The sequence below is a fragment of the Caretta caretta genome, chromosome 9 (genome assembly GCF_965140235.1).
Source record: "Caretta caretta isolate rCarCar2 chromosome 9, rCarCar1.hap1, whole genome shotgun sequence".
Classification (NCBI taxonomy): domain Eukaryota; kingdom Metazoa; phylum Chordata; order Testudines; family Cheloniidae; genus Caretta; species Caretta caretta.
The window spans coordinates 49,725,976-49,738,855 of NC_134214.1; the positions used below are offsets into that span (position 1 = coordinate 49,725,976).

At 43.2% G+C, this 12,880-nt stretch overlaps 1 protein-coding gene across 7 annotated transcripts in view; it reads left to right on the forward strand.

Moving 5' to 3' along the window:
• Positions 1-12,880, forward strand: part of MAP3K13 (mitogen-activated protein kinase kinase kinase 13) — a 147,281-nt gene that overhangs the window by 18,574 nt on the left and 115,827 nt on the right. The window contains exon 1 of one of the 7 annotated variants that reach the window (XM_048863739.2): positions 7,905-7,999. The exons of the other annotated variants lie outside the window; for them this stretch is intronic. The gene's annotated coding sequence lies outside the window, so the exon portion shown is untranslated. Of the gene's footprint in view, positions 1-7,904; positions 8,000-12,880 lie in introns of those variants that run through there. 7 annotated transcript variants of the gene reach the window in all.

Sequence of the window (12,880 nt, forward strand, 5' to 3'; positions counted from 1 at the left end):
TTCAATTAAGGTGGAGAAGAAGAGTTTTTAGCTAGGAAGATGGCAGAGGTGAAAGAGGAGTGAACAAAATTATAATGGAGTAAGTCAGCCTGGACGTGATGCTCCAACAGTGCACCACCTTCTCCTGTCATTTTACTGCCATTTTGATTTGTTGCCATAAGCAATTTTGTGACTTTACCAGAATCCCTGCAAACCCCTAATCTGTTCTTTTAGTTTAAACATGTTTTGTTTGTACTAATTTCTTTGGCTCCATCTTTCACTTACTTTATCAATGGTTTTATATAACAGGTCAACTGAACTTTCATCTGTTTTTAACAACTCAGTGTGACGGGCTGGACCCCTTGGGAAGCCACCCGATGTGCTGAGATACCACTGAGTCTACCTGTTCTGCCAGCATGGGCCCCCTTTAACCTGTCTTGCTGAGCCAAGCTCTTAAAACCTCCTCTAACACATACAGGCAGGACCACACCCAGCTGCAGATCAGCTCTGGGAAGACTCAGTTGAAGGAACTTGCTCCAGCCCTCAGATGTCCACCTCCCTTGGAGTGCAGACTCAAAAATATATTATGAAATTCACCCCCTCCCTCAATGTGGAGAGAAGTGTGCATGCTTCTTGCCCCCACAGTTAGAAATGACAGAAACTGGGTTTAATAATAAACAAAACAAGTTTTATTAACTATGAAAGGCAGATTTTACGTGGTAAAAGGGGTAACAAACAGAACAAAGCAGATTACTAAACAAATGAAATCAAGCACGCAAACTAAACTAGTTTCACTAAAGAAATTGGTTACAAATAGTATTTCTCACCCTAGATATTGCAGGCAGGTTGCAAAGTTTCTGTGGTTCAGAGTTACAGTTATATTGCTTTTCAGACTAGACCCCTGTTTCAGTCTGGATTCCCCGTTTGCCTTTCCTTCAGGTGGCTTTTGCAATCTTTCTTCTTGGGCAGACAGCCATGGAGAGGAGGAGTCCTGCTTGCCTTCCTCTTCATCCTTAAATAGGATTTACATAAGGTGGGATTCCTTTGTTTCCCAAACTTGACCCCCTTATAGTGGAAAGTTACAAGAAGTCCCAAGTAATGTTTTAGTGTCAGGTGACAAGACTACCTGACTCTGTAGTATCACATCATCCATGAGTCGGTGGCAGTATGGAGCGTCCACAGGAAGGCCAAGTCCATTTCATAGTCTATTGTCCTTGATGATGGGCCATCCGATGTGTCTGGGTTTTCCATTGTTCTACCAGAAGTGTTGGCAGTGGACGTCGCCCAAAGTAGTGTAGTTGAAATACAGATACATTGTCAATATTCCTAACTTTGATACAGAAATGATACAGGCATACAAATTGGATAATCACATTCAGTAAATCATCACCTTTCCAATGATATCTCACATGAGCCATCTTGCATAAAGCACATCTCAGTTATGTCATATTCATGTCATAAGCATATTTTCATAAAGAATATGGAATGACACATCACACTCGGGTCACAGGCCCTTGCACACCAGCAGCCTTTGAATGCTGTTTTATTTCCCATCTCATTTCTATATACATTCTTCTCCTATGGTTCTCCATGGGCATTGCCCTTCCTTGTATGTGCCTGCCATGCTGCTCTTGATCAGCAAGTGGCTGGCAGCACTCACTCTTCTCCTTACTCATCCTCCAGTTCCTCCATTCGCCTCCTCTTCTTTTTCCAGTCCTAGGATGATCTTATTCTTCAGTGTTTTTCTAAGCTGGTTGAGCCTGTATTTGAGGCACCATCTTTTGAACTCTGTTTGCGGGTATACAGCCTTCATCCTGCTATGTTGTCTAGTGTGCTATAGCAGCCTCTTAAAAGGAAATGAACAGTTAACAGGTATATTAAAAGTTAATATACTTTCTTCTTGTGTCTTAAATCTGTCATTTAAGATGATAAGGATGCCTTATGCAGCAGTGTGTTTTCCTAAGTTCTTTTAGTTTTGTCCGTGTTCTTTCACATCATTTCATCCCATCAGCTGAAGAGCTTCAAGGCGGGAACACACAGTGTAATGATAAATATATTTATCCTGTTATGGATCTTCTGTGTTGAACAATTTTAACTCATGGGGACAGACCTTCCTTATTGGGTATATTTGAACCAGTAGCTTCTTTTCCAGTCTTTCTGCCTCCTCAGAATAGAGCAGATGTTTCCTCCTCTGTACTTTGACAGAACTCCTGCAAGGAATCCTTTCTTAGTGAAATGAATTTCCCCTTGATTTTTTTTATGGCAATTTTACTCTCTCTCCTGGAGTGATTATGAAGAAACTGAACTGAGTGGCCTGGTGAGGGGCTTTTATGATCCTTATCTGCAAGTAATGTTTTCTATCAGATAGGAAACTCTGTCCCATCCTCGTTGATGGTTACCTGATCTCAGATATTCATGCCTTTGTCACCTTTGACTACAGCAGTGTGATATACCCAAGCATGAAGACTTCAGCATTTAGGAAACTCCAACTAGTACAGAATGCTGCAACACATCTCTTCAGCTACATGGGTTACTCTGAGCACATCAAATCCATCCCTCCCTCTGTGTACTGGCTCCCCATAGAATATAGAGTCAAGTTTAAGGCCTTGGTCCTTATTTTCAAGACACTCAGGATATTTAAAAGGGGAGCCAGGATATTTAAAAGGGCCTAAAGCTCTGGGATAAAGACTGTGGTTGATATTTCTGCTCCTCAGGCGCAATGGCACGTTGTGCTCCTCTGTTCCAGACTGTGGGACAAATTCTTTCAGAAAGTAAGAACCATCTCAAACCTCCCCACTTTTCACTCCAAGTGCAAGGTGCACTTCCTTGACCTGCCTTCCATAATATAAACACAGAGAAGTGTTGACCTTTTAAAACCCCCCAATAAACAAAAAAGTGTGTGTGTGGGGGGGGGGGAGGAGGGACCATGGCAGACTGTGGATTGGGAAGAACATTTGTGCCCTTGAATGAAGTTATATCTGCCCTTCTAAAAACTGCTAACATACAAACCTAGAAAATTCTTCCTCTATGCTCCCAGCCTGCAAATCAGCTCTTGTCAGTACCTGTTAAAAAAACAAAACACCCCCCCCCCCCACCCCAGCGTACCTGGTGGAGAGAGTCCCTCCTCCTCCCGAGGAACCAGCATGAGCACCATCTGTGCTGCCACATCTTGGTATTAGGGCTCCATAAACAGATCCTGAGGTTCCAGCAAGGCCTTATGAATCTCTACACAAAACAATGACACTAGCTAAGTGATAGGTCTCAAAATATAATTGTAAGTGGGGAAACATCATTGAGTGAGTGTGTTTCTAGTGGGGTCCTGCAGGAATCTGTCCTTGGTCTAATGCTAATTAAAATTTTATTAATGAACTGGAAGAAAACATAAAAATCATCACTGATAAAGTTTGCAGATGACACACAAATTGGGGGAGAGGTAAATAAAGAAAAGGATAGGTCACTGATACAATTGGATTGCTTGGTAAACTGGGTGCAAGCGAACAATATATGTTTCAATATGGCTAACTGTAACAATATACATCTAGGAACAAAAGAATGTAGGCCATTCTTCCAGGATGGGTAACTCTATCCTGGGAATCAATGACTCTGAAAAAGATTTAGGGTCACGGTGAACAGGAGCTCCTCATTCAGTGCTGTGGCCAAAAGTGCTAATGCAATCCTGGGATGCATAAACAAAGAAATCTTGAGTAGGAGTAGAGCGGTTAATTTGCCTCTGTATTTGGCGCTGGGGTGACTGTTGCTGGAATCCTGTGTCCAGTTCTGGTGTCCACAAGTCAAGAAGGATATTGATAAATTGTAGAGGGTTTAGAGAAGAATCACAAGAATGAAGAAAGGATTAGAAAACATTCCTGAGAGTGAACCAGGGATCACCCAATGAAATTAATAGGCAGCAGGTTTAAAACAAACACAAGGAAGTACTTTTTCACACACTGCAGAGTCAACCTATGGGACTTGTTGCCAGGGGATGTTGTGAAGGACAAAAGTATAACTGGGTTTAAAAAAGAATTAGGTAAGTTAATGGAGGATATGGCTATCAGCTAAGATGGTCAGGGATGCAACTGCTTGCTCTGGGTGTCCCAAAGCCTCTGACTGCCAGATGCTGGAACTGGACGGCAGTGGATGGATCTCTTGATAATTGCCCTGTTTGTTCATTCCCTCTGAAGTATTTTGTCTTGGTCACTGTCAGAAGACAGGATAGTGGGCTAGATGGACCATTGGTCTGGCCAGTCGTATATTCTTATGTTCTTAAAATCGGAAATGACGGACTAGGAAGAAGTACTGCAGAAAAGGATCTGGGGGTTATAGGTGGATCACAAACTAAATATGAGTCCATGATATAGTACTGTTGCAAAAAAATGAACATCATTTTTTGGAGTCTGAGCCATACACGAGACATAACTCTTCCACTCTACTCATCACTGATAAGGCCTCAACTGGAGTACTGTGTCCCATTCTGGGCATCACACTTCAAGAAAGATGTGGTCAAATTGGAGAAAGTCCAGAGGACAGCAACAAAAATGATTTAAAGGTCTAGAAAACATTACTTATGAGGAAAGATTAAAAAAATCGGGTTTGTTTAGTCTGGAGAAGACTGAGGGGGGATGTAAGTCTTCAAGACATAAAAGGTTGTTGTAAAGAGGAGGTTAATAAATTGTTCTTCTTATCCATTGAGTACAGGACAAGAAGTAGTGGGCTTTAATTACAGGAAGGGAGATTTAGGTTAGACCTTAGGAAAAGCTTCCTAACTGTAAGGGTAGTTAAGCACTGGAACAAATTATCTAGGGAGGTTGTGGAAACTTCATCATTTTAGATTTTAATGAACAGGTTAGACAAACACCTGTCAGGGATGAGCTAGAAAATACTTGGTCCTACCCCAATGCAGAGGACTGGGCTAGATGACCTATCCAAGTTGATTGCTGATAAAACATTGTGCAAAGGAGCTCCAATGTATGCAATGATGTTTGTACATATAACTGGCTTCCAGCAAACATGACCCCTGGTCAGTGGAGTAGAGAAGGTAGACCAGATAGGCCATGTAAGCTGTAACAGGTGAGGTGGTAATGGGGGAAATACTTGCACTGTTGGGGCTTTTATGCCCGTGATCCTCATCTACACTAGTACTGTGCTGCACCAGTGGAAACTGGCACAGTGCAGGTCCACGTAACAGTTAGCCTTAAGCCAGTCTAATCAAAAAGATACCGTGGTTGCTTGTGCGCTGTTGGGAGCATTGTTGTACGTTGCAGGCATGATGCTGGAGGGGGAATGTGTTGGCACATTAGATTTCCTTAAGTAAAGCCTTTGAGGAGGAGAGATGGAAGGTATTGTTTTCCTTGTGGTGATGTGGCTTGTGCTGTAATTATTCTCTAAAACAGGACTAATCTATTGTCAGCAGAGGCAAAATAAGCAACGTTTGTCTTTGACTTCTACAGAATAAAATAATTTATTTTCTTCCATTGGACGTTTTTCAGGCTTTATATACAAAGTGTTCCCTCTATCCAAGAGGGCTGCAATCATGGAAGTTTGTGCACACACATGCGTTCTCACTCTCTTCACAGTCATACCTAGACCTATAATTAAGTCACTGCCTTGTTGGCCTGTGAATTACAGTGGGTTGTCAGACCTCTGTCCTTGGGCTTCAGCTTTCTCCAGACATGTAATAAGTTTTGTTTTTCTGTGTCAGGCTAGCAAAGCTTATTCTGTGCTCCTGAGTCCTTTGACAACTCAGGGCTTAAACTAAACTTTCTTAATTCATGTTGATAGTTAAACGGTGCCAGAACATTTTGGAAATGTGTCAGTAGATAAGGCTGTAGGTACTAAATACCATTAAGTGACAATAATGTCTAACATTTGTCAATTGAGAGACCCAGCAGTTGTTGGTGAGCAGCTGCACCCAGGATGAATTAGTAATAAGTCTGTAGTTCTCTCTCTGGTTTAAAGTTGCCACCAGCCTTTTGAAGCTCAGCAGTTACCTGGGATTAAGACTGCAGATATTTTCCAAGCCATGTGGGATGATGAAATGCTGCTTCCTACCTGTGACAGGTAGAAAGACATGATGGTTTGATTAAGGTTGGCTTGCTAGATGTGTTATGAATCCCAAGGAGTTGGTAAATGAACCTATTTTTTTATTTATTTAAATTATAAACAGACCTTAGTAGTTTTTTTTACTTTTAAAAATAAAGTACAAGAATGTCAATTTAAACCAGGTTTGTTGCAATATTTTTCTAATGATAGTCCTTTAATAAAATTAAAATAATTTGAAAAATCCTTTTGTTCTTGTAAGAGTGACATGAATAGATCCAGCAAACCTCATTAAAGTCCACCTGAGAAAGGCAAGATGTAGCACCCTTCAAGGGTTTAGCCACCAATTAGGTCAAATAAGAGATCTTTGCAGATTACTTATGAAAGGGATTCATATGTATACAGCATTATTTTGTGATGCAGACAAGTTGCAAAACAAACTTTTGATGACCGTGAACTGATTATCAGTTTGATAATTTATAAAAAAAAAATTTTTGGTGTGAAGCTTGTGGTGCAAAAATATTCATCTGCAACAAAACTGGCTTTGAAGCACCACTCCACAGTTCATATAGGTGTCCCAAGCAGGAATTGATTCATTAGGAAATGAATTCTCATGAGTTTAGCCTGTTTTCTGACAGATACACCAGCATGAAATGAATTCTGATGGTGTCAGTCCATTTCGGGTGGGTATCTTGTGTAGTAATGCGTTCATCTGTTAATATGCTGAAAATCATCCAAGGCTGCTTTGATATGGGGTCTTGAGCAGGACTCAAACCCAGCTACTAAGAATTAGATCACAAGAACTGGAGGTGGAGGAGAAAGAGGGCAAAGGGGGTTATCTGTGGCCTTTTTTTTTTTTCCCCTCCTCTTGGCTTGTTTAATCGTTTGTGCACCCATTGCTGTGGCATCTGGGCATACAATGAAAATTTAAATTCAACTGGATGTGACATCTACTACAGTTTAATATTAAAAGCAATTTAAATACCTCTCTATAGTCTTCAACCAGCTGATGGTCTAAAATCAACAGACTGCTTCACCAAGAGGATGTGTCTTGGTCCACACCCTAAAGGTCAACAAAGTCAAAGTTGGGTGGACTGCTGGAGACAGTAGGTTCTGCAGATGCTATCCCTGAGAACCCAAGTGTTCCTATCCAGGCAATTTCAGCAGAACCTTTCTATTCATCAATTTTATATGGCTAAAAAATACCTTTACATCAGTTAGGCACCCTAAAATGTAGTGGATAATGAACTCTGCTTAAGGACCTAGTCCAGCATGCACTGACATCAGTGGAAGGACTCCCATTAATTTCAGTGAGAGCTGTATTAGGCATTAAATGCATCATTTAAAATAAAACAAAAAAAACGGGGCTGGCATGGAACTCTGGTTGTAAGACTGGTGGTGGTGACACAGTTACATTGCCATGCTGAGTCAGAGTTCAGGATTTCATTTTAGTACCTGGATTGGCAGAAGCTGGGAATGCAGCAAACACAACAAGCTCCTCCTTTGGAAGGAAGCATTTCATGTTGCTTCCTCCTAATGGCAGTTAAAGCCATCTTCAAGGGTGGGGCTCGTTGCCTTTGAAGAGAGCTGCATATTGCCTTTCTCAGAAGGACTGTGACTGCAGAATAAGTTCTTGGAGTGTGGGGAAAAGCTGGGGATCCTGGAGACTCATAAGGCCCCACCCTAAGGGGAAGAAAGAATTCTGGGATTCACAGGCTTACTCGGTATTTTCTTTGCATCTCTCGCTCTTCAAATGTGTTGAACTCGACCTTTGAGAAGTTACTGATAAGCTGTTATCAGCCACGAGTTAAAATAACAAACCCTCCCACCTTACTCAGTTAGATAGAAACTCCCCAGGCCAAATTAATGTGTACAAATGTTATACCAATCCAGGCACGACAGCCTGGCTGAGGACAAAGTTTACTGTGTGAAGAAATCAACCGCAACTGGTAGTTTCACTGTTTATGCAGCCTGTCCCTGTATTGTAAGTATTTCTTTTTACATAGAATATTTTGTTTGGAACTGGGTGTGGTATTGTGAATATGAAATTATGTTCATAGTCTTGTTAGAAAGATAGAATTATTAAGGGATCTAAAACTGGACATGGGAGAAATCATGCCCTGGTAGAAGTCATTGGCAGCAGTAGGGCCAGGATTTCACCAAAGATTATTTGTCTCTGTGACTCTCTTGATTTCCCATTCCTTTAAGTCATGTTTTCAGGGGACAGTATTTTAACCCAGACAGTAATAACAGTTCTGAAGATTTTATTAGGGCAAGAAATGCTAGAGTGAAAGAATTTCTCTTAGTTCCAAAAGGGAATTAAAAAAAATGCAGTCAGTCAGCAAGCATTTTGCATTGGCCTCTATAGAATGTGTTTTAGGTTTTTTTTGGTTCCAGTCTGTAGAGCTTGGAATTAACCCAAATGTTAGTTCATAATATTGGTTACTATATATGCACATTGTAAACAATTTTGTTTATTAAATATCTTAATAAAGTGTATGCATTTGTGCTTAACTGAATCCTGTGAGTTGTTGAGTGCCCTTAACTCCCACTAGCTTGAATGGGCATTGGAGATTCTTAGCTCCTTGCTGGAATGAGGTCTAAAAGAGGCAGGTATAGAGTAAAGGGTAAACCATAAAACAGAAGCATTGGTAGACTAGGGTGCAGGTTTAACTGACATACTGGTACAAGTGATAAAGACCCTGATATCTTCTCTGTTGTAGGGTGCCTGTGGTTCTTAACTAAGAATCAGGCCAGTTCTGGACTGACTGTTTAAAATCTGTTCTAGAAAAGCATTGGTGTTTATGTAAAAAAATTCTAATGGCATGTTGCCACTTTCCAGCATTTATATCCTCCAGTGTTTTTAAGAATCTCTTTACAGTCTACTGCTCTTAATTTTCTATGTGCCTGGGCCATCTTTTAACTGTATTTAGAACTATATTGAAACTATCCATCATATGTTCCTTATTATTATAATGCTTTTATTTAATTTAACATTAATCTTGTCTTTGTATTTTTGTTTAATCTCTGAGGGTTTACGTTTTGTGGAACAGGAAAATAAAGCTTGATCTTTATACTCCATTTTCCCTCTTGAGACACTTAAGGGTGTGGTGTACTGTAATCACCTGTTCTTTCCCTTGATTAACAACTTTTCTTTTTCATTGGGCTATTCAGATTCTTGACATTTTTAGATAAAAACCTACGTTGATATTTATATTTAAAATAATTTGTTACAGACCTTTCTCAAGTTCCATCTAATCCAAATGAGCCCGTTAAAATATAGTAGTATACATTCTGAGTATTTTATTCTGATTCTAATTTCATTTTCAAGAAACTCCATTTGCCATCTCCTTGTTGCAGTTAATGCAGTAACCCAAATTATAGTGATACCATCTCATAACTTTTTATAATTCTTAAGTAAAATTCCTTCCAGCTAGAGTAGGTACACTACTATAGGAAGTATAATCAGGTTTATCTCAGGCCCTGTCTACACTGTTAAGTTTGTGCACAGTAAAGCAGCTTTGAGCACTGTAACTCCCAAGATGTAGATGCTGCCAAGCCACTTAGTGTGCAGAAACTGCGCAGAGCAGCGTTCTTCTTAAAAAACAAAACACTCGGAGAGGCTTGGAGCTTTCTGCACCGGGGCTACAGCACTGCGGTGCCAGTGTAGACACCGTGGTGATTCCAGTGCTGCGATTGGCCTCCGGGAGGTGTCCCACAATGCCTCTTCTTACCTCTCTGGCTATTGGTTTGAGCTCTACTGCCCTGCGCTCAGGTTGACCAACTGTCGGCCTCACCCCATACATTCCTTTGCAAATTTGAAAGTCCCCTTCCTGTTTGCTCTGTGATGCATGCAGTGGTCTCAGCACATCTTTCTAGGTGGCCATGCCTGCTCCATGCACCAGGTGATCCCCCGCTTGGAGCGATGCTGAGTGCTGGACCTCATCGGTATTTGGGGAGAGGAGGCTGTGCAGTCCCAGCTGCGCTTCAGCCGTCAGAATTATGATACCTATGGACAGATTTCTAGATGTATGACAGAAAGGAGCCATGACCGGGACACACTGCAGTGCAGGGTCAAAGTGAAGAAGCTGCGGAACACCTACCACAAGGTGCGGGAGGCAAACCGCCGCTCCAGTGCTGTGCCCATGAGCTGCTGGCTCTACAAGGAGCTGGATGCGATACTCGGTGGCTACCCCACCTCCACTGTGGAGGACCCTGTGGATACTTCATTGGCTTGCGTGCCAGTCGAGAGTGGACCGAGCCAGGAGGGGGCAATCTTGGACAAAGAGGGGGAGAGGGACCCAGAGGCAGAGGATGACTCGGAGGCCAGAGATACATGCAGTCAGGTTTTCTTTTCTACCCTGGAGGAGCCTAGGAGTCACAGCAGTCAGAGCTTGGCGAAGTGCAAAGAGGAGAGAAGGCCCCTGGTAAGTGGATCTGATTTTGGGAATTGCTAAAGCGAGTTGTTGGGGGCAGGAGCTTTGCAGAAAGCAGGCTTGTCTCCCACCTCATGCCTAGCCTGAGTGGTGGAACAGGCTGTTGATACACTCCCTCACTTCATGGGAATCTCCTTCAGAGATCTCCAGGAAAATCTCGTGGAGATACTGGGCAATCCGCTGCCGCAGGTTCCTCGGCAGAGCTGCTTTGTTTCATGCCCCATTAACGGTAACTTTCCCGTGCCACTTTGCCTTGACAGGTGGGGGGATCATTGCTTCACACAGGCGAGCCGCATAGGCGCTAGGGTGGAAGCCGCAGGCTTGGAGAAGACCCTCCCTTGATTCCCTGCTCACCCTCAGCAGCGAGATATTGTTCATTATGATCCCCTCCTGTGGAAAGTGTGGTGACAGGAATAATTATCAGGCCCACCCTACAGTGCTGACTCTCTCCAGGTTCCCAAGAGCCCATTGTACAGCAGAGTCTGGGAACAGTGATTTACCCTGCCCCTGCGGCTACTCACCATTTTGGGGGTCTTGTGGCTCATGTGTGCTTGCCTGAGGTCAGCCAGTTAATGACAGGTATGTGAGTACTGGCTGCGTTTTAAAGCACTGAAACAGTGTTTTCTGTGTTGGAAACAATACTGCTTCTGTAAAATGTTGCATTTAAACTTCACAGAGTTGACCTTGGGAGCACAGCCTCTCTCTTTATTATCGGTGGCAGAACAGCTGCGCAGAATTAGAAAGCATCCAAGAAGAACTAAAGAGGACTTTCTGCGTGAGGTTATGATGCAGTCTGCCGCCAAGAAAAAAGAATTGAAGGAGTGGCGGGACAGTGAGAAGAGGGGACCTAAAGGAGAATGCGGCACACCAGAAAGAAGCCACGGAACGGCTCTTAACAGTTATGGAGTGCCAAGCAGACACACTCCAGGTGATACTAGCTCTTCAGCAGTGCCCACCCTCCCCTGCAGCCTCTGTTGCAAAACTCTTTCCCATGTGCCCCCACACACATCGCCAACACACTGTTATCAACCTCCTGGCTCCACTCTCTACCCACAGCATTCCACTGCTCCCTCCTCACAGTCCAGCACTGTGGACTCCCACTACCCACTGCACTCAACACCCATCCCTCTGCAGTTTGGCCCTGCTGAAGTACAGCACGCGCTACATCATACTCCAAAGGAGAAGGTTGGGTATGATCCCTGGACATACACAAATCTGTAGCCATCCTGGGACCCCTCCTCCTCTTGAGACCTCCCTTCCTTCATCCCCCTCCCTGCTGCTGATTTTTGTTTGTTTGAGACTCTCTGGTTGTTTTTCAATAAAAGAACTGTGTTGGTTTGAAAGCAATCTTTATTCTATTAAGTGAAAGCAAAAAGAGCACTGCAAAGCAACATACAATTATGTTAAGGTCCCTTCTTGCATCATGTACACCAATCACCTCCAAGCATTACAAGCACTGCAGTCCCGAGCATAGCAACAAATATTAGTGGCTTTCAGCTTCAAATTGCTGCCTCAAAGCATCCCTGAACCTTATGGCCCCACGCTGTGCCCCTCTAATAGCCCTGGTCTCTGGCTGTTCAAACTCAGCCTCCAGGCACTGAGCCTCTGCGGTCCAGCCCTGAATGAAGCTTTCACCCCTCCCTTCACAAATATTATGGAGTGTACAGCAGGCGGCTATAAGCATAGGAATATATTGTCATCGGCCATGTCCAGCTTCCCATACAGGCATCGCTAGCGGGCTTTTAAATGGCCAAATGCACACTCCATAGTCATTCTGCACTTGCTCAGCCTGTTGTTGAACTGCTCCTTGCTGCTGTCAAGTTGCTCTGTGTATAGCTTCATAAGCCAGGGCATTAAGGGATAGGCAGGGTCTCCCAGGGTCACAATGGGCATTTTGACTTCCCCTATGGTAATCTTCTGGTCAGGGAAGAAAGTCCCTGCTTGCAGCTTCTTGAACAGGCTTGTGCTCCAAAACATGAGTGCATCATGCACCTTTCCGGACCAGCCTGCATTAATTACTGTGAAACGCCCACAGAGATGCACAAGCGCCTGGAGAACCATTGAGAAATACCCCTTGCGATTAATGTACTCTGTGGCTAGGTGGTGTGGTGCCAGAATTGGAATGTGCATGTCGTCGGTTGCTCCTCTACAGTTCAAGAAGCCCATTTGTGCAAAGCCATCCACAATTCATGCACATTGCCCAGAGTCACTGTCTTTTGGAGCAGGATGCAATTAATGGCCCTGCACACTTCCATCAACACGACTCCAACGGTCAACTTTCCCACTCCAAACTGGTTAGTGACCGATTGGTAGCAGTCCTGAGTAGCCAGCTTCCACAGTGCAATCGTCATGTGCATCTCCAACGGCAGGACAGCTTTCATTCTCATGTCCTTGCACTCCAGGGCTGGGGCAAACTCGTCACACGGTCC